This window comes from Danio rerio, chromosome 5 (genome assembly GCF_052040795.2).
Source record: "Danio rerio strain M-AB ecotype USA chromosome 5, GRCz13ab, whole genome shotgun sequence".
Lineage (NCBI taxonomy): Eukaryota > Metazoa > Chordata > Actinopteri > Cypriniformes > Danionidae > Danio > Danio rerio.
Genome location: NC_141025.1, coordinates 40,709,307 through 40,737,101, shown reverse-complemented (window position 1 = coordinate 40,737,101; position 27,795 = coordinate 40,709,307). Strand labels below are relative to the sequence as shown.

General features: G+C 33.0%; 2 long non-coding RNA genes across 29 annotated transcripts in view; one reads left to right on the top strand and one right to left on the bottom strand.

Moving 5' to 3' along the window:
* Positions 1 to 27,795, top strand: part of LOC147844083 (uncharacterized) — a 209,768-nt gene that overhangs the window by 145,909 nt on the left and 36,064 nt on the right. For 19 of the 27 annotated variants that reach the window (XR_015491475.1, XR_015491467.1, XR_015491468.1 and 16 more), the window contains 2 exons: positions 23,644 to 23,685; positions 26,263 to 26,399. This is a non-coding gene — a long non-coding RNA (uncharacterized LOC147844083). Of the gene's footprint in view, positions 1 to 22,237; positions 22,372 to 23,643; positions 23,686 to 26,262; positions 26,419 to 27,795 lie in introns of those variants that run through there. The other 8 variants (XR_015491459.1, XR_015491456.1, XR_015491455.1 and 5 more) reach the window with 2 other exon arrangements.
* LOC137491368 (uncharacterized) lies at positions 16,596 to 19,816 on the bottom strand. 2 transcript variants are annotated; one of them, XR_015491498.1, is made up of 4 exons: positions 19,708 to 19,816; positions 18,804 to 18,843; positions 18,562 to 18,705; positions 16,596 to 17,190 (listed from the first exon to the last, which is right to left on the bottom strand). It is a non-coding gene; the product is annotated as an uncharacterized LOC137491368 (long non-coding RNA). The 2 variants fall into 2 exon arrangements; XR_015491499.1 differs by having other exon boundaries at positions 16,991 to 17,735; positions 17,805 to 18,705.

Below are 27,795 nucleotides of genomic sequence, written 5' to 3'. Positions count from 1 at the left end.
AAATTATATAAAAATTAACAAAGACTCTCAAAGACTCAAGCCACGGTAAACAGAGGTGCTGTTTTGTGCAGAGAAAGCCTGGCCATCTCCACTTAGTTTAAACAATGCTTCTTAAGATTAGTTCATTTCCAGAACAAAAAATCTTGATAATTTACTCACCCATTTTTTTAATCTATTTGAGGGCAACATACAGGATTGTTCTCCATGTGGTGCTCAGTGGCTTGAACTTCCAAATGGCAGTTTCAAAGGGCTTTACACTATCCCAGCTGATTTTTACCTATACCAAGACAATTCATTTATTTATTCATTCATTTTATTTTGGCTTAGTCCCTTTATTTATCAGGGGTCCCTACAGCGGAATGAACTGTCAACCTTTCCAGCACATGTTTTACACAGCGGATGCCCTTCCAGGTGCAACCCAGTACTGGGAAACATCTATACATACTCATTCACTATGGCCAATTTAGTTTATTTAATTCACTTGTAGCTCATGTCTTTGAACTGTGGGGGAAACCAGAGCACCCGAAGGAAACCCATGCAAACAGGGGGAGAACATGCAAACTCCACACAGAAATGCCAACTGACCCAGCCAGCAATTGAACCAGCGACCTTCTTGCTGTGAGGCCACAGTGCTAACCACTCACCCTCCTACCAAGACAATCTATAAATTTATATGAAACAAAAACCTTAATTTCTTTTTTGACTTAAGAAGATACACTTTGAATGACAAGTGTGTAAGTGAATTATGAGGATTTTGTTTTACTCTGGAAGTGAACTAATCCTTTAAACTGTATTTTTAGAGTTATAAAGCAGGAAGGGGAAAATCACACTATTTTGGTATGTGGTTGATTTATTATTTAGATGAAGTGTTTGTGCTTATTATTAGTTATTGTCCCTGTTTGCTGTTTGTTTGTTTTCTATAGTCAGATTTTACAACATTAATATGTCAAGATGTAGCTTGTTCCCTGAGTCTGAAATGTATTTAAATGCTACCTAAACAGCTAATTTTTCAGTTTGGCAGACACTTCACAGCATTTTTGTTAGTGCAGTTGTCACTAAAGCATTTTTGTACTTTAATTTGATTGTTGAGTGTGGTTGTCACTCCTATAAATTACTAAACTGTACATGCATAGAACAGGATTAGCTCATAAAGGTGCAGTGAAAACCATTTTTATAACCATAAAAGATCAGAATACTCAAACCTATCAGGTTTTATTTCTTACAATATTGCTCAGATTCAATAAGTGTTGCAAACATGTCTTATTGAAGCAGATCATTGTTCATTGACAGTGTGAGTCCTAATATTGTTTTGACTCATTTGATTGTATTATATCCAACGCTATCTGACGGCAATTCGTAACTTTTTGTTTTAGTGGCTAATTCGTATGAATTCGTACGATCTAATTTGTACAATTTAGTACAATTTGCTCATCACCCAATGATAGTTGGGGGTAGGGGTGGGGTTGGGTGCCACGCCTCCTTTTTAAAGTCGTATTAGCGAATTAGTCTCTAAACTGACAAAACGTAAAATAATTAGGTTTCCTCGTGAGATCAGGCTGATTATATCATGAAAACTTTTGTGAGTGGGCAGGACAAACCACCTGTTGAAAACACATGTCTTTTAAACTGTCTATTGCAAGGATTGATTTTGCATCTGCTCTCTGGTCATTTGAAATGCTTATTTTATTCTCATTTGTTAGTCTGTTTGGATAAAGTTTTCTGCTAAATGAATAAATGTAAATGAGTGCTAAACGCCACGTGAGCTATAAAGTAATGTTTAACTACACTAGGGCTGCAGAATATATAGTTTCAGCATCGATATCACAATATGTGCATCCAAAATAATCACGTCAAAGGATTTGCAATATAGGATCGGTAAAATAAATAACCAGGCGCACTAATGATTTTAGTCTTTGCAAAGTTTTACCAGAATGTTACCCAAACGTTTATTATTTGTGTGTTTTTAGGACCTACTGTATGATCATGTAAGCATTTCATGTCAGTTTTAAGAATTCAGGCATATGAAAATAACTAATATACAGTGTTCACCATATATAAGTACACCCCTTACAAATCTATCTTTTAAATTCATATTTTTAGGAGGCTGTACAATATTTTATTTGTGCATATACTGTACATTAGATTAGTCAGTACTGAAGCCAAATCTGGAGCTTTTCTAACAACACAAGTTGTCATAACGGTCCAAAAACTAGTACCGCCAAATTTGTATGTTATAGAAAAATATTAAATACATATTTTAAAAAAGAGATAAATGCTTTTGCAATATTTAGCTTGAATTTAATTGTATTATCTTTCAATTTTTAAATGTGTTTAAAATGACTAAAAATGACTAAAATCTTATTTTAATAAATATATCTGTTTAATAAATCTGTTTTGTTTAATTGCATCAAAATACATCGCTTATATTCACTGAGAAATGGATACAAATATTCATTTTCAAAATGGGGTATACTCAGTTATGCTGAGCACTGTATATTATTATAATTTATTTATTTATTTTACTTTATTTTTAAATAGAGATATTCGTTCCATCTGCTAAAATTATACTCAATATTTCACTATATATTGTAGAAAAATAGGCTGCAATGTCAGTTTTTTCCAACATCGTGCAGGCCTAAACCAAACCACCGAATAATGAACACACTTTTAGTTTATTTTGATTGCTATATCATAGAAATCAATGTACAGTATATATCCAAACTGTTAAACTTGTATTCCAGTAACCAGTGTTAATTTGTGTATTTTTAAAACTTAGTATAACCGAAAAATCAGCACTACACTCCAAAAAATATTTTGCTGCTTGTTCAAACTGCCTATGTAAAATGAAACTTGGGACAATTTGATTTTTTTGGGACAACTTAATGTTTTATGTTCAATCCACTTAAAGGTGTTAAGTTAACTTAATCAAATGAATTGTGTGGAACCCTGCATTTTTTATAGTGTGTGTTTGTGAAAAGACAAATGTTGAGTGAGCAGCAGTGTGAAACACAAAGACTGTGGCCATGCTTGTGGATGAGCCCAATTTTTTATCATCTGATTAGGTTTGCATGAGAGCTTGAATTGAGAAAACCAGCTTGTTTCCAATTTTCCCCTCACGTGCGAGTTGTGTTGTTAACAAGCCCTTTTACAGCCGATGTGTGAATCACTGATATTTATTTTTAAGTTCAGGGAATTTCCATTTGCCTGGGGGTGTTTCTCTGATGATTTGTGTAGATTTCGCTATTGAAATAACAATCAAATTGTCTGTGTGTTGTGACCCTAGAACCACTTTCTCAACCTTAGTCCCATGCAAACGTGCCTACAGTCATCTGTGACATTCCACCACAGCAAGGCGGAACAGGAGAGAAGGCTTTCGCTCTCAAATCTAAAGATTTCCTCATATATTTGAACTGTTACTCCAAGGGTCAAGAAATGTTTCCTATTCCTGAGAGTTGGAGCATGAGGCTACGTGAAAGTGGCCACGCATTTCAAACACGTCTTTTCAAAACAGCCCACGGATCAGCCAAGTATTTAATCTGTAACAGATCTAAACATTTGCTTTGGACAAAGTAGTACCCAGTTCATTTGTGAGAAAGTCGGCACTGTTTTTGCATAGTGTTCGGGGAGCATTTGGTGAGGAACAAAGAAGCACCTGTTCACTTGTTACAGACAGAGCAGCCTGTCAGTGAGAAGTGAAATCGCTGACATGACGCTGTCAGTGCAGAGCGATCAGGACCTACTGACAGATTTGGCAAGATAAAAATGAGCTCTGTCATTTCCCTCACTACACACACACACACACACCAGTCAGAGGGAAATTAAAGGTTGCTTTAAAAAATGTAACAATGAATGTCAATAGGCAAGGCAAGTTTATTTATACTGTATAACACATTTTATACACAATAGTAATTCAAAGTGCTTTACATAAACAAGAATGAAAGTATATAAAATACAAAGAATAAAAATGATTAAAACAGATGTGTTAAAACAGGTTTTAAAGTAAGGAAAAAGATGCAAATGTGTTTAGTGAATATATAATAATGATGTTTGTCGTTAAATCTGTTTTGTTACTGAGTATTTGATTATAGACAAATTTAGAGAATAAATCACCATTCTGATTAGATTGCATAGACTATTCAAAGAGCTGCTGCACATTCTGTACATCAGTAATAATAATACACAGTTTATAAGTCAGACTTTTTTGATGACTGTATCCAATTTAATGAAAAAATGACCTAATATACATAGAACCCATATTGAAAACAAGAAAAGTGTTGATTTTATTGTTTAAAATAACCTTTCTATTCAGTGTAACAGACATACTTATGTAAAAATTAAACAACATTTAGACCTGTTACACAAATTCGGGCAAAGCATTGGCGCAGTAGTGGTGTCGCCTCACAGCAAGAAAGTCGCTGGGTCGCTGGTTCGAGCCTCGGCTCAATTGGCATTTCTGTGTGGAATTTGCACCGTGGGTTTCCTCCGTGTGCTCTGGTGTCCCCCACAGTCCAAAGACATGCAGTCCAGGTAAATTGGGTAGGCTAAATTGTCCGTAGTGTATGAGTGTGTGTGTGAATGTGTGTGGATGTTTCTGGAAGCTGGAAGGGTATCCGCTGCGTAAAAACTTGCTGGATAAGTTGGAGGTTCATTCCTCTGTGGCGACCCCAGATTAATACAGGGACTAAGCCGACAAGAAAATGAATGAATAACACACACACACACACACACACGTATATATATATATATATATATATATATATATATATATATATATATATATATATATACAGTATACAGTTGAAGTCAGAATTATTAGCCCCCTTGAATTAATCGCCCCCCTGTTTAATTTTTACACCAATTTCTGTTTAACGCAGAGAAGATTTTTTCAACAAAATTCTAAACGTAATAATTTAAATTACTCATTTCAAATAACTAATTCTAATTTATTTTATCTTTGCCGTGAGGACAGTAAATAATATTGTTCTAAATATTTTTTTCAAGACACTTCTATACAGCTTTAAGACATTAAAGGCTTAACTAACTTAATTAGATTAACTGGTAGGTAATTAGGCAAGTTATTGTATAATGATGTTTTGTTCTGTAGGCTATCGACTATTGCTTTAAGGGGTTAATAATTTTGAGGAAAAAATGGGTTTAAAAAAATAAAAGCTGCTTTTATTCTAGCCGAAATTAAACAAACAAGACTTTCTTCAGAAGAAAGAATATTATCAGACATACTGTGAAAATTTCCTTGCTCTGTTGAACATCATTTGGGAAATATTTAAAAAATAAGGTTAAAAAAATTCAAAGGGGGGCTAATAATTCAGATTTTTTATTTATTTATTTTGAATAGTATAAGATGACATGACAACCTTTTTTTCATGGCCAAAACATATGTTAAATAAATTCCACATTATGACCATTACATTGCTTTATATTACTGGGTTGCGGGAACATTTTCAGTGGGTCGCTGAGTGTGTGGTCAAAAAAACAACAAAAGATTCATTTTTAACTTATTTTGACTTTTGTTTTGAAATGCGTGTATGACAACCCTACCGTTTGACATGTGAAATTTCATTTAATTATAGCAACAAATATGTCGAAGAGCAAGTACGACCTTGAATATGAAAGTATGGATTTACATATATTGACAGCAAAAAAGACTTAAAGCCTCAGTGTGTCATAAATAGCAAGGTGCTCTCATAAGAGAGCACGAAACCTTCTAAATTAAAATGACATTTAGAAACCAGGCAACATGTTTTATTAACAGTTCAGTTTACCCTAACCACTGTTTACAGTATTTGTTGTTTTAACTTTGTAATATTTCTATAATTTAATACATTTTGTTAAATGACAGGAATAAAATATAGTTTATTTGTAAGTCTTGGTGATTTTCTTATGATTTATCTGTCACTACTTGTGTATGTTAGCAAATAAATACAAATTATTCATAATTCCTAAAATTGTATTATAGTTCCTAAGAATTTGGGTTGTGGCTTGATGGCGATGTAAAAATGTCCCATGGCCAAACCAGTTGAGAACCCCTGACTTAAACTGTACATAGCTGATTTTATTTATAAAGAGTTTTTTTTTTATTTAGCAATTTTTTAATTGTGTAGAATGTTTAATTTCAATTTTTAAAGTTCTTCATTTCTTCGTTGTACATTTACTTTTTACTTCTACATTTACTTATTATTTGTAATGACATTTGTATTGAAATATGATGCATAAACAGTATATACAATGGAAGTCAGAATTATTAGCCCCCTTTAGATTTTTTTTTCCTTTTTTAAATATTTCCCAAATTATTTTTAACAGAGCAAGGAAATGTTCACAGTATGTCTGATAATATTTTTTTCTTCAGGAGAAAGTCTTATTTGTTTTATTTCGGCTAGAAAAAAAGCTGTTATTAATTTTTGAAAAAACATTTTTGGTACAAAATTATTAGCCCCTTTAAGCTGATTTTTTTTTGATAGTCTACAGAACAAACCATCATTATACAGTAACTTACCTAATTACCCTAACCTGCCTAGTTTACCTAATTAACCTAGTTAAGCCTTTAAATGTCACTTCAAGCTGTATAGAAGTGTCTTGAAAAATATCTAGTAAAATATTATTTACTGTTATCATGGCAAAGATAAAAGAAATCAGCTATTAGAAGTAAGTTTTTAAAACTATTATGCCTAATGTGCTAAAACAATCTTCCCACCATTAAACAGAAATTGGTAAAAAAAAATAAACGGGGGCACTAATAATTCAGGGGGGCTAATAATTCTGACTTCAACTGTACATATAATTAAATATTCTAAATGTAAATATAGTGCTTATCATAATAATAATCTGAGCAATTACTATCCCTAAACCTACCCCTCAACCCTTCACCTGTGTAAACTTATATAAACTATACTACAGTTCTTAGGTACAGTGAGTACACTGCGCATCTACTGTAAAGTAAAGTGCAATCAATATTAATCATTATAATTCGGTAAATAAATCATAATATTAATTGTTCCCAAAAAAATAGAGCAAAACATACTGAAGCCTTGAACTGCAATGTGAAAAAAGCAATCTTGGTGGTGACAGAAAAAAAAAGAAAACTTTTCTCATTATAACAACATAATATCTCAGGGCGGTTCAGGGCTTTCGTAAAAACAAGACATGCATGGAGGTCAAAAATACAGAATAGTGGTATCTTCACTAAAAAAACTTTTACTTTTTAAAATGTACTTTTGCTGCTTGTTCAATTGTTCATACTATTTATTTTAAAATGAGTTTTTTAGGACAACTTAATTGTTTTATGTTCAATCCACCTACATTTGAAAAAATTATTAAATTAACTGAATCGATTTGTGTTGGGACATGAAATAATTTTGTGGAGACCAGCATTTTATACAGTGTATATCACATTATACAGTACAGTTTTTTAGTATATACAGTATATGAAGAGTGCAGATGCAAAAACCTCTTAATGACGTCTGAAATGTTCCTTTTCTGTGCATTTTTTAAAGTTTCTTATGTTTATGTTTAGTTATTTTACTTTAAAGGCATCAATAAGAAACCTCAAGTAAAGAAAAATGTATCAAATGTCCTTTGTGCCAACTGCCATTAGAGTTTTAAATACTGGTTTCTAAGTATGTAAAGGGTTTTAAATTGAGTTTTTTTATTTTTATTTATTTATTTATGTGATATATGTGATAATGTTGATTTTGAATGTATTTGTGTTGCCTGTTTTTTCTGTGATGTGTGTAATGTGAATGCTGATATGGTTGTGTGGTGAAGCCAAAGATAAATTTCCACTTGTGGACAATAAAGTAAAAAAAAAAATGAAAACATCAAAAGCTATTTAGAGGTTTTTGCATCTAAACTCTTCATATACACAGATATTATATAATTATACAGTTTTTAGTTTAATCAATTGATCTTTTCTAGTCATCTCAACTTACATCAATCAAACTGACTAAAAATATGAAGTTAAACTTTTTGTTGAAACTTGAAAAACTTATCAAAATAAGTTAAACCAACATACAATTATTAGTTGTCTTGATTGTTTTGTTATAAAACCGTATACAGTGTATAGAATTTGTATCACAAAATTAGTAACTCTAATGCATTGAGTTAACCTTTGAGGTTCTCCACCTTTTGAGTTTGTCTCTCATTGACCACCTACAGTATAGCCACTGCATAAACTAATCTTCAGCAACATCCCTTGTCCAATTCATTATCTGCATCTTCCTTGAAGTGTCAGGCTTGTGCTCCAACATTTATTCCTTCAGGTCACTGTTGAGGCTCTACGGAAATGGCTGCTCTCTCTGATGTAGACCCATATCCCTCTTGTGGACTAGAGAAATGCATCTTTTGAAGTCTTCCCACCCTCCCCCTTTTTTCTCTCCCTCCCTGGTCCTTTCTCCTATCCAGTAAAACCAACAAACAGTCTCCATTTCCTCGCCCTCACCAATCACCAGTGCACTTCCTGTGGCATAAATCCACCTTCAGGCCTACCTGACTGGGCGGTAATCAGAGCCGGACACTCCAAATGCCTGCGCAGTGTTGAAAGATTAGTTCCGTCTAGTTTTACAGTGGATTTGCGTAGCTCTGCGCTTAAAGCGGCTTCTCTGTGTGACAAATGAGCCAGAGCAAGAGACAACAACAAACCTGCTGGTAGTCAAGATAAAAACGGGTGACCTGTTACACACTGCTGTTCTTGCTGATGCCGCTGTAAATCATGGCCTGGCATGACCTAACGTTCTGGCAACACCATGTCTGTATTAGCAGGACATAAATGACTGGTACATCTTTTTGCATAATTTACGTTCGATTGCGGTTTGAGCTGTAGCATTAGCTGGGTGAACAACAGCTGTGTCTGATATTGTTAGCGGCTGAGTTGTTGACACCTGCGTGTTCGGTATAACTGGAACTGTGGAATGTGAACATGAGCGGCGTGCTTTGATTTTATATGCATGTAAACGGTAAAGCCACTGCCAACAGAGTTCATAAGCAAATAGTGGATAGAGATACAGGAGAAATTAATTCTCAGTTTCTGCCCATTATTCCAATAGGAAGAGTGTTTAATTAAAATTTAAAATGAAATATTATGTTGTTTACTCAGATTTGTTTGATTCACAAAATCTCCCCACAATTCTGTTTTCTATCTTTTTTTCCTCTGAGCACTGACTTTACATTTTGCAATACTGTCTTTTCCCCTTTTGAATTTATAGTTATATCTCAAAATTCATTTTCTCATAATCCTGATTTTGCTTTTTTTTTTTTAAGTTGCAAATGTATATTGCCATGCTTGCGCTTATAACCTCTTGGTTAGACTATTGCAACTCTCTCTATTTTGGGGTGCCTGTGTGCCTGGAGTTAGAGCAAAATGTAGCAGCTAGATATTTAAGCAAAAACCCGAAATTTGTACAGTTCCCTTGCTACCGGTGAGAGAAAAAGTTAATTTAAAATCCTTCTCTTTGTCTACACTTCAGGGTTTAACGCTAAGGATTTTTTTCTACTGGCCCGATCGAACCAGTGGTTCAGATTTTTACTTGCCCTGCCAATATTGTCACTGGCCCCACCAAAAAAAGTTAATAGCTATTTCTTAGCCACAAATAAAAAAAAATGTCAAAATGTTTGTAAATCTAGAATTTGAATATTTAAAAAATGTTAAAGTGTTTTGCAAACAAAAGTAGCAAAATGTGCAGGTATTTTATTGCAAAACAAAGGATGACTGACCTGCCAAACTAACGGCAAACTGTACAAAACATCACTTCATTTTTTTTTTTTTGTCGTGGTGTACCCTTGTAAATGTCTGCTTCCAAGACGTTAGAGACAAATGTTTTCCTTTAGCATCATCACTTGATGTTGCCGCCATGTTGCTGTCTCTTAGCTTTACTGGTTGTTACGGGAAAAAACATTACATGCTCACAACATCCAATCAGATAAGAGGAACCGAGAAGGTAGCATTTGAAAAACACAAACGGTTTCTATATTCTGACTGTATTTGCATGCAATTGACAAATAGTCACAGGCAAATTAAACTTTAGTTACTGGGCATTAGCCCAACACGTTCTCACTCCCAACTCGTCACATACTGACGCTTGGTCAGGAACCCTCGGCGTAAGTTATTGACGCACAGGGTACCCCTTTAGCGTCATATTTAGACGTGCAGGGATTCCCTATAGAATCTGTGCCTGAGCCTGAGGCGTCATAGGGAGACGCTGGAGGCTCGTATAATACCCAATAGATGTCAATGCACTTTTTAAAACCTGATTTACGCCTATTATCACAGTTTTCTTATTTTAAAAATATGCAATTTTTATTTTGTTCATGAAAAGCGTCTGTAAACTGGGTCGAAACTACTGTATGAATAAACTTCGGTCCACGTGACATCCCTTCACGGTGAGTTTAACGCCGCTCTGCTATTGGTCAAATTGCATCAGCGGTGAGTTCTCAGATGAGTTCAACTGTCAACATTAAATATTACGTTAATGCTGCATAATTTATTTTTATTGGAGATTAGTTGGTGTTTATAAATATGTTATCATTTACTTTATATTTAATTAGTGAAAACATATTCGGTTGTCCAGTTTAGGGTAACTATGCCTAATAAAACTTTGATTCATTCATATTATTTATTGTTTTTTTACTTTAAAAAATATTACATTTCAATTACTAAGTTTAAAAATGTTTTCGGCTGATCTTTTTTATTTTAAACTATTTATTGAAGTTGGGGTCATTGTATGTGGCGATCTATTTTTTACAGTCTATGCTCGCTATCCCAAGGTTCATTGCGATCCCAAGGTTCACTGCGGTTTTCCACAAGGTAAGTAAAAAGTAAACAAATAAAGACGATTTGTTGATTTGTTGACGTTATCTAATTACATCAAGTTCATTTATTAAAAACATATTTTTCTCACATATAACGTTGGTCATGCATTAGAACAATATATACATTTTAAGATAAGGAACAGTGTAACCAGATTGTTGTTTTCCACAATAGAATTCGTGCAAAATCTATATATAATATGCAGTATGCAACTCTAATAATACAAATGTATTCGTAATGGTTTTAATATTAAAGAACATCAAGTGTTTCCAAAGGTTTATTGTAAAAACAATTATTTTCCATGCCTTTAAAGGAAAAAAGTCAGAAATTTTGCCAGTCTAAGCACATTTTATTCATTGTAAAACACAAAACTAAACAAAAAACAGCTTAATCTACCACACACACACACACACACACACACACACACACACACACATATATATATATATATATATATATATATATATATATATATATATATATATATATATATACAGGTGTAAATTATAAGGTGTTCACTGTTCAGATATGAATATTTTTTCTTTGCTCTTTTCAGGTTCTTTAGATTTCTTTAAAAATCCAATTTTGTTTTCTAATAAGCAAAAAATTAAATCACTTTACCCATGTTTATATGTTAAATTGCACTTGTCTCTCTCTCTATCTCTGTTAACACATTTGTATTTGTTTGATTAATTCTTGTGTCTTTCAGCCTGTTTCTGCCTATCACCATGAGTGATTCCTTTATACTCAGATTTATCATCAAGATCTCAATTATAAGCTTAAGTCTTGATGACAACTTGAGGATCTGCAGGAAGCACCACCATGTAAGGAAGGCCAAGACCACTCTGGAATCTTTTAAGGGTTAGTGAAGTTTTTCATTCCATGTATATTAAATATCTACATTGTTTAGGCATATATGATTGTATGAGATAAAATGCATTTATTCTTTCACTACTATGGTAATAACAGAAAGAGACACATTAGTTTTACTATTACTATTGTTTATGAAAAACATTATAAACTACAGTATAAGCTCACAAAATATTGTGGCCTAACTGTTTAAAACTATTTGTTCTGGGTGTTGATAGTGGCCAACCATTTTTTTCTTTTTCAGAAAGTATTTTGTTTTGTCTGATTTTATGACACCTTATAGGCCCTCAACTGTCCACATTGGGGTTTAGGAAATTAGAACTGCTTATGCTGCTTATCTACTAGTCTTAGGATAAGTTAGAAATGTTATAAATGTAAATTTTTTGTTGTTTTTATCTGGTACAGCTCATAGGAACTCCAATCTTCCCAACTGTGAGAGGGCCTTGCTCCAGTGACTGTCAGTGTGTACTTCATTGTTTCCATTAATCCCTGTATCTGTAGACCTAGGTGACAGTGGACTAGAGTCAAATTTTGTTTTTATTTAAACTAAGCCATACTGATGGCCTTTTTATCTCAGATTTGGTCATGCAAGTATTAATATATCCTAAAATATTTTTATATTCTTTCCATTGGTGGAAAAGATGTTGGTATAATTATTTTTAATGGACTGCTAAGATCTCAGCAGACATTTTTCTGAGATATTCTTGAGTGGGAGTCTGTGCAATACAAGGTGGATAGTATTTGCAAGGAAGAGTCCTTCATCTGTCCTGCTTCCACAGTCCTGTCCTGCTGCCAATTTAAGTAGATATGAACCATAAGCATAACCATTTCAAGAATGCACAAGGTACTTTAAACTGTATGTGTTGAAACTAAATTAACAAGAAAACAGCTCTGTGATGTTCACCTAAGAAAATTAGATTAGAAGATATAAACTGTCATGCACTTGTTCTGTACTGTTTCATTCCTTTTTCAAACACTGGCATTTTTGAAGGTTTATTTACAGCTAAGGATTAAGGATTGACAGGAAGATTTGTGGACTACATCAACTAATGACACTACCTCCAAAGACTTGCGAAAAGCTGTCCAAAGTGTCAGCACCATCTTTAAGCCCATGATTTTAGTGTGTTTCATGCCTAAGCACATGAGTTTATATCTGAGATAGATGAACTATGTGATTATCTTAAACTGATCTACAAGTAAATGCCAAAACTTATTGGTTTACTTATTTGTTTGTTTGTTTGTTTGTTTGTTTGTTTTTTTTTGTATATGTTAACCAGGTGAAATGGAGTGAGGCATACCAGGATATGTCTGGTTTTACTCTTGGGAAGGAGGTTGAACAGTGCAATATTTCTTCTATAGGATTGCAGTGACCAGACATGCTACTGTAACTCTCATGGTCATGTGCTGGAATTAGCAGATATTCAACAATTTGGCCATCTCGCTGACCTATTGATATCAGAAGGTAACGATATCCAGTAGAATTTGTTTTAGTTGTTCAGTAACCTATTTTAATAGTATTGTGATTTTTGATTGCTCATCACTGTAGACTGCAACAGCTCTGCAAAGCAAGTTGCAAAACAGAATCCATGGAACTGGCAGTGACTGGAAACCAATTGGAAGACTTTGGTCTGTGATGTAGAGGAGTGGGCAGAGGGTGAGGAAATTCTTATTAATATTACATGTAGTCATGAAAAATTGTAAGTGTTACTATTATTGTCATTTTTTCAGTAGCAGAAGCAAAGACAACAAACAACAGAAGTGATATGGATGTCTTCGTCATATGGCATGGTATGTACACTAGACTTCTGTCAGTGTTGATTCTTTAAAAGTTGACGTATAATCCTTGTTATACAACTTTCTTTTTATAAATATATTTCAGACTCTGCTGACCCAGCAACAAAGAGGAGGGTGTTCAACATCATCCTGCTAGTCAGGATTCTTCAGGAGAAGCAGTGGATTCTTGTGGCAGAGATGGCCAACCACTATAAATACCTTTCAACTCATCCTGGTTCCTTCAAAGAACTTTCCTGCTTGTTTGCTACTGAAATGTACTGTATGTATTTGTATTATTTGGCTCAAACTTAAGCATAAGGTTACCCAGACCAAAGGATATTAATATATTTTTATGTTGTTGTGTTCTTCTTTTAAGATTCGACATGTGGCCTAAACAAAGAGGGGTTAAAAGGTCTATGGATCATCATTCTCAAAAAGCAACAAAATAACTGAGAAATAAACAACAATACGATGGTGCAATCTAGAGACCTGCAAGGTACCTGCAAGTTTTGGCTGGAGCAGAGAACATAGATTTTTTAAATAAAGCTCCAGCTGATGAGTATGACATTGACTGTGGATTTTCTTTTACTGTAACCCAGAAGAGGATGACCTTAACCCTGAATCTAAAGCATGTAATAAAATCTGTAAAAATAAAATAAAATTTTCATCATCTATAACCAAATTGTTGTCTCTTTTTTTTTTAAATACATAGATATGTACAGTATGTAAGCATTCCTCTAAAATCAATAAGTGTTGTAAATTAAGAGCATTATTGTATGCCTAACTGCTTACAACATATAACGATTTAAGGAACTCTATATTAAAATAAAATTATTACATTAAATGACATTAAGAGCTTTTAAAATATTAATTTTATGATACATTTTTATGATAAATTTAATTTTTGCATATACTTGGCCAAAAAATGTACATTATTATGGTCAACTGCTCAGATACCTCCAGTCAATATGTGGCTGAGTCAGGCAACCAGACTTCTACCTCTGGAAAAATTAACCTATGATTTACATCAAAGATCTGATGGATCCATTTGGTCCTCATGGATTTTTCTTAAAAAAAAATAAAAAAAAATGAATCTCCTTTGATTTTTATCCTTACTTTGAAACATTTGTATTCATTTGTTAGAATGTCTAACAAAAAACTGCTGCACTTGTTGTGAGATAACAGTGCCACTGTTGTTATTCTGAAAAAAAAAAAAAAAACTTTGTATAATGTTTTATTGAATGCAAGATAAAAAATAAAATATTTTCCAAGAGATGGATTGCGGCTGGAAGAGCATCTGCTGCATAAAAACATGCTGGAAAAGTTGGCGGTTCATAGAGCTGTGGCGACCCCTGGTTAATAAAGGGACTAAGCCAAAAAGAAAATGAATGAATGAAAATAAAATATGTGTTTTTGGTAGACATAGAACTACACAGTAACTTATAAATACAGCACATAAATATTTTACTTCTAGTTTAGATAATTTAAATGTTTGCATTTTTATTTTGTTGGTTAATGGCTATGTATTTTTAATCATTTAGAGGTTTGAACTATTCGCAGCATTTGAAAGGATATCTTTTTGTCATTGTTACCTCATTTCTCAATATTTTCATGATTCTTACAATGCAGCAAATCTTACAATCATTTGATCATAAAGAAAATAATTAACAAATTAACCCACATGCAGGACAAAGAGATTATGTGGAATCATTATTAAACACAAGTTTATCCATTGTCATCAAAACATGCTGTTACACAAACAGTTGAAGATTTAGAAAGTAAAAATAATCAGATAAAGAGTGGTTTTTAAACAAATACATGTCTTTAAAAAGGTTTTATTTATAAACATTTACATATTTTAAAAGAGCTTTTATCCATATTTCAAATAAAGTGAAAACAATTAAATATCACATGATGACCATTAATGAAACACACTTACAGAATTACATCCACACATATTATTCTGAACTCATAATATTTGTGATGAACATAGATCACTATTGCTAATAACTTGTGATTAAAGAGGATACTAATGTTTAGCTTATTTTTACAGCTTTTTTTTTTTTTTTTTTTTTTTTTTACCACAACTGTACATGTGACAATACAATTTCTTGTCCATGTTGAAGATAATACATCTACATAGGTTAACTGCCCTTTTACTCAAAGGGGATGAGTAGAGCCCCGTAGAAAAGGAAAAAGTATTCACATTTCAAACAAGAAATGAGTGAGAGAATATCAGCAAGACTATTACCTATGCTATGTTCAATAAATAATGTTGGATATAGTCTGATATATACTAATCATGTCAATAAAAGCTGTTTAAAAAAATACTCATTGTAAAATAACAAATTTATGTCTGGCATTCATATATGTCATAAATATATGCACAATGACCTTATTCAGATACTCTTTAGTTCATTAAAAATTGTATTTGTTCCATTTTATTACAAAAAGGCTTTAAACTACATTACCCACAATCCTTTGTCGCTGTATAGATGGGAGGGGAAAGACATGGCGCTACAAATTGTAGTTCATTGAAAGGTGTAGTTAGGGTTAACTTTAGGGTTACGATCTTGGTTAATCGGTAACTATTTGAAACACAGCGATAACTCATTGATAAAGGACACTGTTAGTAAAGTGCCAAAGTTAGCAAAACATAGTTAGCAACACGAAGGATCTTTTAATTTGGCTTTGAAGTTATAGTCCAATCACAACGTCGCAATCTACGTCACACTTTGTCTCTATTTGGTAATCTTCCGGCTGAAGGTAGATTATATTAACCTTATAATATAACTTAAATATCAAAATGTGTATTAATATTACGTTATTTATTGTCTTATTAAAAATACAAATGTATATTTACAGTAAGATTCCTTTGTGGGGGTAACCTGATGTGCAAAATGATCATAGTAAAACCAGATCATAGGCAGTATACTAAATTTGAAACGAATAATAAAATAATAAAAAAGCTTCATGTTTGAAAACATTTCCAGCATTTCCTCTAACTAAACCCTGCATCATGTAGGTATACAAATATAAATATATGTCAAACTTAAATGACAAATATAGTGCCCATTAAATAGTAAAAATAGTAGTTCATTGTAAATGAGTATGCAAATAAACACAATACATTTTTAATGAAACATTTATAATTTATTTATAATGCCACAAATAAAATAAATAATAAAAATCACGCAAAAATGCAAAAACCAAAAATATATATTTTATAACAGTTTTTAATGCAATAATATATTACCATACATATATAAATGATTAAAAACAATTATAATTGAAGGAAATGTATATTTTTTATTATTATTATTATAATTATTTTGTGATATTTATTCATGTCATACATCTGGTATGTCAAGCTCAAGTAAAACTGCACTGCAATAAATCTTTTCAAATGATGCCTTTGGAAATGCCATTATAATAAACAGCTTTCACAACAACAAGAAGTCAATTTCATGACAAATGCAAATTATGTTTATAATAACAACTTTCTGAACTTAAACATCAAAAGTAGAATAAGTTCAAAACATATTCAAGTATTTACTGAAGAATAGCAAAAACATTTTTTACAAAACAATGAGAACCAAAGTGTGCTTGGTGAGTCCAGGTGTTTATGCTGACTAGACTGTCATATTGCAATCCGGTTAGCATGAGGAGACTTGGGCGTAAAGTGTCAGGAATTCCTGGAGGGTTCCCATGTGTTATTCCAGATTTTGCCACTGTAAAGTATTAGAAGTGCACAATATCATTACTGAACAAAGAATAAGTGTTAGGTTTCATTTAGAAAGTTCAGTGATATTTATTTATATATGTAAAGTGTCATTAAACCTGGCACTCTTGAATTAACTGTATAATAGGTTAAACATTTCCAGCTTGTTTCCATGTATTCCAAGCAAATCTGTCAGTTCTACAAACTCAGAGATCAGGATAGTGACTGCACTTCTCATTATGAACACCATTATCCTTCTCATACATTTTTATCACCACTGATGTCCACTGCTGTAGTTTTCATTGAAGGGAATGCTGACACAAATTCCTGCATGTTTTTTTTTAAATAGCAGAATATGGGTATTATTGGGCCAAAACCTTAAAAAAATATAAGATGCAAGATTTGAATCTTGATGAACATATTGTTAATTCACTTCTTGCAATTTAAAACACACATCTCTTGTTTGACTCATCAATTATATGAAAACTACAACAGCATACTGTGCTCCACCCTAAAAATATTTCTAAATTATAACAAGCTTATTGCTTTACATGGCTAAACATTTATGTTATGCCTGCATGATTCACTGCTATTACTGTAAACCATTACACTCTTAACCCAAACTAGTTGACTTTATTCTAATAAAGTCAACTAGTTTGGGTTAAGAGTGTAAACTGCATAGAAACATGTTGCCTTAAACCCTTTATGTTTTTACACAAGGTGAAACTAAACAGCCCACTTTAAATTAACCTAGAACCGTTACAATCTTCTTGGACTTGCAGTAATATTTTAATTCAAGTATGGCTGTTAAGTTGTACCTTGTATAAAATGTAAGGGGTTTAAGCCACTGGGTTTCTATACAATTTTCTAGTAAAGTCAACTAGATTGGGTTAAAGGAATAGTTCACTATTTACTCTCCTTTAAGTGGTTGTAAACCTTTTTTAAAAACTTCCAAATTACTTTGTGTTGAACATGAAGGAAGTTTTTTGAAGAAAGCTGAAAAGCTGAAAACATTGACATACATAGTAGGAAAAAACAAATACTATGGAAGTCAGTGTTTGCAGGTTTTCATCTTTCTTTAAAATATAATTTTTTGTGTTTAACTGAAGAAAGCAAGTCAGACATATTTGGAACAAGTGAAGTATGAGTCATTAATGACAGAATATTCCTTTTTGGGTGAATCTCTTTAAGAGTATACTGAAAGAAATGTCCTACTCAATGAAGCTAACTTCAGCTGCATGTGTAGCCCCATGAGTACTTATCTAGAAATCAAAACAATGATCACGTCAGTCCCATTTTAGACCCTTTATATCATATTGGCCACAGAATGGACTACTTAGTGTTGCAATAAAATAAAAAAATTAATAAAACTATGACTTACCACACAATACAAGACAAACAGTGAATTTTCAGCTCTGCCTTTGCTGTACACAAGATGAGGTTCCAGCTTCAACACTGATCTGAGTGGGGCAGTTGTGCAGCTCTGTGAGGTTGTGACTGTTCAGGTGCAGTGCTGTGAAGAGTTCTTTATTAAAATAAAGTACATTCTTTTAAAAGCTGTACATAATAACAAAGAAAATACAATGATTTTAAATAATGATTAATTCTGAACAAAAACCTCACCCTTAGTCAAGATGAATTCATATGTCAAAAGTTTCTGCATCTGAAATGAATAAAAACAGATGTGACATTAGTTAAACCCAGTAAACTACTAGATACATCAGTACTGCATTAAGCAGTTGTAAACTAGTGTAAGTGTAGTCCAAAATGAGCCTTAATCTCTTTAAGATAATGATTTAAAAAAACATTGCTTGTGTTAAAAACAATCCAGCCACTTGTAATACATATGATCAATGGTAAATTTCTGAGAAGGTGCAAGGTAATCCTTGAGTTTTACCATTACCATCCTGACTGACATAATATTTGACAAATAAGACAGCTTGTTGTGCCTCTTTACCACAATTTAGAGATGATAGATTCTTTATTTTATTAAATAAATTGGTAAAGGCCAAATTATACTGGTAATAGTGTATGATATTCATTGTGTGACATACATCAGCTTAAGTTATACCTGAGCTTTTGTTATGCTCTATATATATATATATATATATATATATATATATATATATATATATATATATATATATATATATATAGATATTTATATGTGTGTGTGTGTGTGTGTTTAAGGGCATGGAAAATAATCGTTTTTACAATGTAGCCTTTAAACCTTTGGAAACACTTGATGTTCTTTAATATTAAAACAATTACGAATACATTTGTATTATTAGAGTTGCATACTGCATATTATATATAGATTTTGCACGAATTCTATTGTGGAAAACAACAATCTGGTTACACTGTTCCTTATCTTAAAATGTATATATTGTTCTAATGCATGACCAACGTTATATGTGAGAAAAAAATATGTTTTTAATAAATAAACTTGATGTAATTAGATAACGTCGCTAGTTTACAGTACATGCTTTATCAACAAATCGTCTTTATTTGTTTACTTTTTACTTACCTTGTGGAAAACCGCAATGAACCTTGGGATCGCAATGAACCTTGGGATAGCGAGCATAGACTGTAAAAAATAGATCGCCACATACAATGACCCCAACTTCAATAAATAGTTTAAAATGAAAAAGATCAGCCGAAAACATTTTTAAACTTAGTACTTGAAATGTAATATTTTTAAAGTAAAAAAACAATAAATAATATGAATGAATCAAAGTTTTATTAGGCATAGTTACCCTAAACTGGGCAACCGAATATAATTTCACTCATTAAATCTAAAGTAAAAGATAACATATTTATAAACACCAACTATTCTCCAATAAAAATACATTATGAAGCTTTAACATACTATTTAATGTTGACAGTTGAACTCATCTGAGAACTCACCGCTGATGCAGTTTGACCAATAGCAAAGCGGCGTTAAACTCACCGTGAAGGGATGTCACGTGGACCGAAGTTTATTCATACAGTAGTTTCAACCCAGTTTACAGACGCTTTTCATGAACAAAATAAAAATTGCATATTTTTAAAATAAGAAAACTGTGATAATAGGCGTAAATCAGGTTTTAAAAAGTGCGTTGACATCTATTGGTAATTATACGAGCCTCCAGCGTCTCCCAATGACGCCTCAGGCTCAGGCACAGATTCTATAGGGAATCCCTGCACGTCTAAATATGACGCTAAAGGGGTACCCTGTGCGTCAATAACTTACGCCGAGGGTTCCTGACCAAGCGTCAGTATGTGACGAGTTGGGAGTGAGAACGTGTTGATTAGCCAGTAACGATCCTGTCTACTGTCCTGAGCATCTCACACGCTGGCCCAGGGCCATCGGGCAGTCCTTATTGTTGAGCCCTGCACTCTCAGAAATAAAGGTACGCGAGTTGTCACTGGGGTAGTACCTTTTCAAAAGGTACACATTTGTACTTGTAGAATGTCTGATGGTAAATCATACTAAAAGTTTACTATTTTAGGTCCATTAGGATTACCTAAATGATTTACAGTTGCTAAATGTCAGATTAATGAGAATTTTTTTAGATATTTTTTAAATTAATTTCTAAACCATTAAAAGTTGAAATACATTTCCTTGGTATTTTTTAGCTCTGCTTTTAAACTGTATAACTTTGACCAGATGTATTGGGTATCCTTCCACAAAACGAGGAATTTTGGCCCATTCCTCCTGACAGAACTGGTGTAACTGAGTTAGATTTATAGGCTGTCTTGCTCTCACAAGCTTTTTCAACTCTGCCCACAAAGTTTTTACAGGATTAAGATCAGGGCTTTGTGATGGCCTCTCCAAAACATTCACTCTGTTGTCCTTAAAGCACATTTTATCTAATTTGGCAGAATGCTTAGGGTCATGGTCTGTTTGGAAGACCCATTTGTGGCCAAGTTTTAATTTCCTGGCTGACGTCTTGAGATGTTGCTTCAGTATTTCTACATAATGTTCTTTCTTCATGATGCCATCTATGCTGTGAAGTGGACCGTTCCCTCCTGCAGCAAAACAGCCCTACAACATGATGCTGCTGCCCCCATACTTCACAGTTGGGATGGTGTTCCTAGGCTTGTAAGCTTTCCCATTTGTCCACCAAATGTAACACTGGTCATTATGACCAAACAGTTCAATCTTAGTTCCATGAGACCACAGGACATGTCTCCAAAAATTTGTCTTTTTCCCAGTGTAATTCAGAAAATTTTAATCTGGCTTTTTTGCTGATTCTGGCATGTTGATTTTCCCATGTTGTCACAAAAGGAAGCAGTGTGTTTGAGGTTTACCTTAAATAATATTCTACAGTTGTGCCTCCAATTAACTCAATTGTTGTCAATTAGCCAACTAGATACTTCTAAAAATGACACCATCATCTGAGCTTTTTCAGAGGCATAATAATCTTATTGTATGTAAACTTGACTTTCAAGAAAAGTTATAACAATTTCCCAAATAATCTCTCTCTCATTATTCTGCTATTAAACATAACAGATCAAATGTGATAATCCTAACTTACCTAAAAGAGAAAAAGTTTAGTCACATTAACATCTGACCTTTTCTCAAAAGTGTCCATGATAATGATGATGATGATGATGATAATAATTATCATAGTATATAATAATAATAATAATAATAATAATAATTATTATTATTATTAATATTATTATTATTATTATTATTACTATAATTCAACACCTACCAACACATTATTAAAATCAAAAGTTAATATTATTTAATATACCTAAACTAACATGAAATAACAATGATCTGTTTTAGTTAACTAATGTAAATGAAAATTAATAAATATCAAACAAACGTAATGCTCATTGTTAGCTGATCTTAGTTAATTATTAACTAACATTAATTAATGGTACCTTCCAAAAAAAGAATACAAATTATTTTGTTACAAATATCCTTTTCGAGTTAACTGTCCCTTTAAAATGCTACAATATGTTTGATAATGTATTATTTATTTAAGGCATATAAACAAGAGAAGACAGGAGATTTTTAGATGCCTGAAATCAATTGATAATCTGTTTCTCTTTACTGCAAGATTTAGTGTATGACCCATGAAGGACAGGAGTCTGAAGAGGAGAGACAGGTGCGGCTAAACACTCGCCTGCTCTCAGATCTGTCTATTACTCTCAGCAATGCTCAGAATTCGCAAGGCAGACACACAGCAGACAGGTACAAACAGTTGAGGAGGACAGAGAGCATGCTAAGTGCAAAAGCATGTCTATAAAGCGGATCTGTTCATCTTTGAAGTGAACGCTAAGTGTAAATTTGTCCATGTCATCGCAGAGGAAGATTGAATGTGTGCTGCTTTAAAATAACTTAAGCAGGCTGTTATCCGCTGCTTGTTCATATAGATAAATTCAACCAATCCGAGACCTTGATAAAGGAAAGGATTCATTTTAGATGTTCAAATTTACAGTATTATGGAATATCTTTATTAGGATATCTACACGTTTACTGATGTACTTCATTTGTGTACTTTATTACCAATATCCATGGCAAAGACTGTAATACTACACATAAAGTTCTGTGTTTTTTGTATCCATAATAAAATTGATACTTTTATATCATCCTATTTATCACCTGTAGTGAAAATGACCTCTTTATTTGATACCTCATTCAAAAATATATTTGGTCCTACTATTCATTTAAATGCTTAGTTCACACCACATTTTAAATTTCGATATTAATTACCCATTCTCATATTGTTTGAATCCTTCTGAGACCTTCGGAGCACAAATTAAGACATTTTAGGTGAAATCAAGAGTTATCTCATCCTTTAAAAAACAGCAATGGTTATTAGACGTTAAAACCAAAAATATTGTCAAGAAAAGTTTATGTGACAAATCCACAAACTCCAACACTTTTTTGTGTGGAAAAAAATGACTTTTTCTTTGCATGTCCTCTCTTTAGCCACATAAAGTCAAAGTGTGCATTTACTACAGGCAATACAATACTTGCATGTTGTACTGCTGACCTGGCAAGGTAGAGAAAACACTGCCGACCAAAGACATTTTTACAGTTTTTATTGGCACACAAATCTGTTGGAGCATAATACGATTATAATTGAACCTCTAAAGTCACATGACATATTTTGACAATATTTTTGGTTCCCTTTCTGGACTTTAAATGTCTCTGGACTACTGTCTAGGATCAGAGAGCTCTTGTCTTTCATGTAAAATGTCTTAGTTTGTGTGCTAAAGATGAACGAAGGTCTTATGGGTTTGGTACAATATGACGGTGAGTAATTAATAGCAGTCATAAATTGTCATTTTTAAATAAACTAACCCTTTAACCTCATGTTTTTCCAAAATGTCATGAATGCCTTTACAAAAATAACATAATTATAAAGACTGTTGATAACCAAACATTTCGTCACATTGACATCCATTATAGACCATAAAAGGAGATATTTCTAAATATTGTCTTCTTCTATGTTCACAGAAGAAAAAAAAGTCCTGCAGATTTGGAACAGCACAAGAGCAAGTAAGTAATAGAGTTTTTCACACTGGGCTTAACTTCAGGATAACAGATAACAGGTTAACTTCATAGTGTCATTCTGAACCCACCTTTTAATACCTTTTACAATAGCACTTTTGTAGTTTAGAACCGGGGTTAGCATTTCATTGTACCCAGGGTTATGCAACTCACCCCAAAAGAACTAGTAGCCCTGCTGCAAAGCAGTTAATCCTACATTTTTCCTGGTTAAACAGAATCTATTTTCTATCCTACTGCTTAATTCACCTTGGTTAATCATGCAGGTATTCATAAACGGATGTTTCACACTCATTCATTCTTAAAACCATTTGTTAAATTTTTTTTGTCATTAATTTGATAAATGCAGCCTTCGACTTGTTTAAAAGCCATAGCATTTAGTCTTTTAGCAGAATTGACAGACTTCTCAGTCTACAAAGTTAACAATTATACATCTCTTTCTCATCTCTCTCTCCTTCCCTTTCTATGACACATTTTATGTCACTATTTTTGGCATGGTTTTATATGGTGACTATAATGTTTCTTTGACTTGGCTTTTACAACTTCAGTAAAAAAAAGTCATATTGTGAAGCTTGTTTAGTCAATATGCTAAGTTGCTAACAATCATAGTGTGCTTTGGACAGTCAAAAAAATGTGTGTATAAATGCATTATAAATTTCTATATTATATTTGCATTTAATTAATTTATTTATTTTGTGAATTGAATTAAAGATGAATGGCACAATGGCTCAACTGTTTTTATCATAGTTGAAGATGGGTTTCCTCCAAGTGCTCCAGTTTTCCCCCACAGTCCAAAAACATGCGGCATGCTGTACAGTAGGTGAATTGGATAAACTAAAATGTTCATAGTGTGTGAATGGGTGAATGTGGATTGGATTGTCAGTCTATTAGATTTCTAACAATTGTCCAAAAATAGATTGGTCATCAAATAGACAGGAATGAATAGATAAACATGTAAACGTCTGTCTATTCTGTCTGTTTGATAACTTTTTTTGGCTTCTGTTTGATTTCTTTTAGTTTTTCACTGACAGCCAACATTTAGCCTTGTTTAGCCAAAATGTCTATACTTGGATGTCTATTAAACATGTTTTAAATACAAAACTGCTTTGTGGGATAGCTTATAGTCTGAGTCTAAAATGTAAAAATGAGCTGTGAAAGAAACTTGCACTGACAGTTCTTAAAATACAATATCTTAAAATATACTGGTGCCTTTTAGGGCTGCACAATATATTGTTGTAGGATCAATATCGTAACGTGTGCATCTACAATAATCTCTTCGCAGGATCTGCAATGTTGAATAGTTGACCAGGAGCCACTGTTATCAAAGATTTTTTTTTACCATAATAAAGCAAAAATTATTATTTACATGTGTTTTTAAGGCCTGTGACTGTCTGAGCATACCAACAGAGTTTAAAGCATTCGGATACAAGAAATTGTTCCATTTGTAACTTTCATAAAATTATTTTATTCCAATATTTATACAATGAGGACTATGCAGTGCTATTTTACATTCAATTAATTCATTTCTGTACCTAAATTCTTACTAAATACAGTAGAGCTATATGAGTCATCTGGTGAAATTGTAATTTCCAATATCATGCAATCCAAGTGCCTTTGTTTTGTCTTAAGATGGTCAGTGATACCTTTTTTTCAAAGCCACATTTATAAAAATGACTTCTTAAATGTCCTAATAAAACGCTGGCTTTATCCTAGTATCCTAATATACAATAGCAAGTGTGCTATAAATTTTCTTTTGTTTAATCCTGGCTTTAGTCTAAGTCCTGTCTGTGAAACCGGGCCTTCGACTGTAAATATCATTTAGGAACGTATGGTGTGAAATGTCAGCTTATGAATACAAGATTCCATTTAACAAGGGTTACTATGACCCAGGGTTACAGTGTCTATTTCAAGTGTGAAAATATTTAATACGAACTATTCCTTTCAGTAAGTCTACATGCAACAGAAGCTGTGATTATATTTTCTGACAGACATCTGAGTAAAACTGCTCTTCAAAGAAGAAAAAAAAAATAGGACAAGACTTTTTCCATTGAGAGTTGTTTCACTTATTAGATTGTTGTTGTGTGGCTAATTTGCTAATAGCCTGTCTCTCCAGTGACATGCTGCTGCTGGAGGGAAAGGGGAAAGGTTAACGTTTGTTGGTTCAAGATTACAAGCACCATGAATAATAATAATCAGAATAATGAGGAGGATGCAATGTGCACAGATGAATCAAGTGCTAAACATTGCAATGCTAATTTCTACAGAAAGAGTTTTGACTTTACTTTGGCTTTAATATTACTGTAGATTGTTGTAGTGTTTGCCTTGTTTCTTGATTGGTTACCACTATAAACAAATATCAGACAACATCTAATTTGATATATTTATAAGGATATTATGTAACTATTACACTGTAAAATATTATTTCCAAAGTTAAAAATACAACATAATTTCAGTTACTGAATCAGGTAGTCTTATAATTAGTGTTTATTTGTTTATTTGTTTATTCATTCATTCATTCATTCAATTATTCATTTTTTCATTCATTTTCATCCGCTTTTCCTCTGCCAGATTGGAGAGAACCCCAGACTTCCCTCTCCTCAGACACTTCCTCCAGCTCCTTCGGGAGGATCCTGAGGAGACATAGTCCCTCCAGCATGTCCTGGGTCTTTCACAAGGTCACCTCCTTGTCTGAAACACCTTCCTAGGTAGGCATCCAAGAGCCATTCGAAAAAGATGCCTGAGCCACCTCAGCTGACTTCTCTCAATGTGGAGGAGCAGCGGCTCTCCTCCTCACCCTATGTATAAGGTTGCGCCCTGCCACCCTGCTAAGGAAACTTATTTCGGTCGCTTGTTGTCGGGATCTTGTCCTTTCCGTCGTGACCCAAAGCTCATGACCATAGGTGAGAGTAGGAACGTAGATTGACCTGTAAATCAAGAGCTTTGCCTTTCGCCTTAGTTCCTTCTTTACCACAACGGATCACTATAGTCTGATCCCCCTATAGTTGGAACACACCCTTCAGCCTCCTTCTTAAAATTGGAACCACTGTTTGTGTTTGTTTATTTATTTATTTATTTATTATTTATTTATTTATTTATTTATTTATTTATTTATTTATTTATTTATTTATTTATTTATTTATTTATTCCCAACATAAACCTAAATTATTATTAAAACCTAATTATTATTATAATAATAACAATAATAATCATATTAATAATAATCAAAATAATAACGATAATAATAAAATATTATTATTATAAAATATTATTACCATTATTATCACTATTATTATTTATTATTATCTTCCTCTTTCTCCATTTTGGATTTTTTTTATTACTCTTGTATTATTGATTGTTACTGCTCTCTACAGTACTATTGTTATACCTGCTATACTTTTCTATATGTTGCTTTGCTTTATTTGCTATATTACCACCCCCACACATAGTTACAATCACACACACACACACACACACACACACACACATGCAAACGCCCTCACACACAGATCTTGCTGGCTCTCTTACATGTTTTGTTTACTTTTTTGTGTCTGATTTATCACCAGTACATTTCAGATTTTATGTCAGCATAATAATAATAATAATAATCACCATTTCAGTCTTTCTACTACACATTTCACAGTTAATTCAACACTTTACCATTTCCTTGAAATTATTTGTGAGATTTACTAGCAATTTCATTGTGGAAATTGTTTCAGGGCCACTCTTTTATTTCTCTCCAGTGTAGCAATTACACATTTCAGCCTGAATCGAGAATTGTAAGTTGTATGTTGTGAGTTGTTAACCATGCCTTCATCTTTCTCGTACTTATCATCATCTCGGATGTCACTGCATTGTTAGTGTAAAATAATAATCTATAAATACCTCACTCGTGCATATACAGTATGAGATTGGTGTGTTTCAGTCGGATCTATTTTGATGTTGGGGCCCCGTTTGCCAAGAAGTTAGAGAACAACAGGAAGGTGAAGGGAAGAAACAGATGTATAGAAGCTCGAGGCAGTTGACCATAGGACACAATCACACGAAAAGCCTGCTGGGTTAGCCAAGGGTGAGCACATTGGCCACATGTGAGAAGGGTATAAA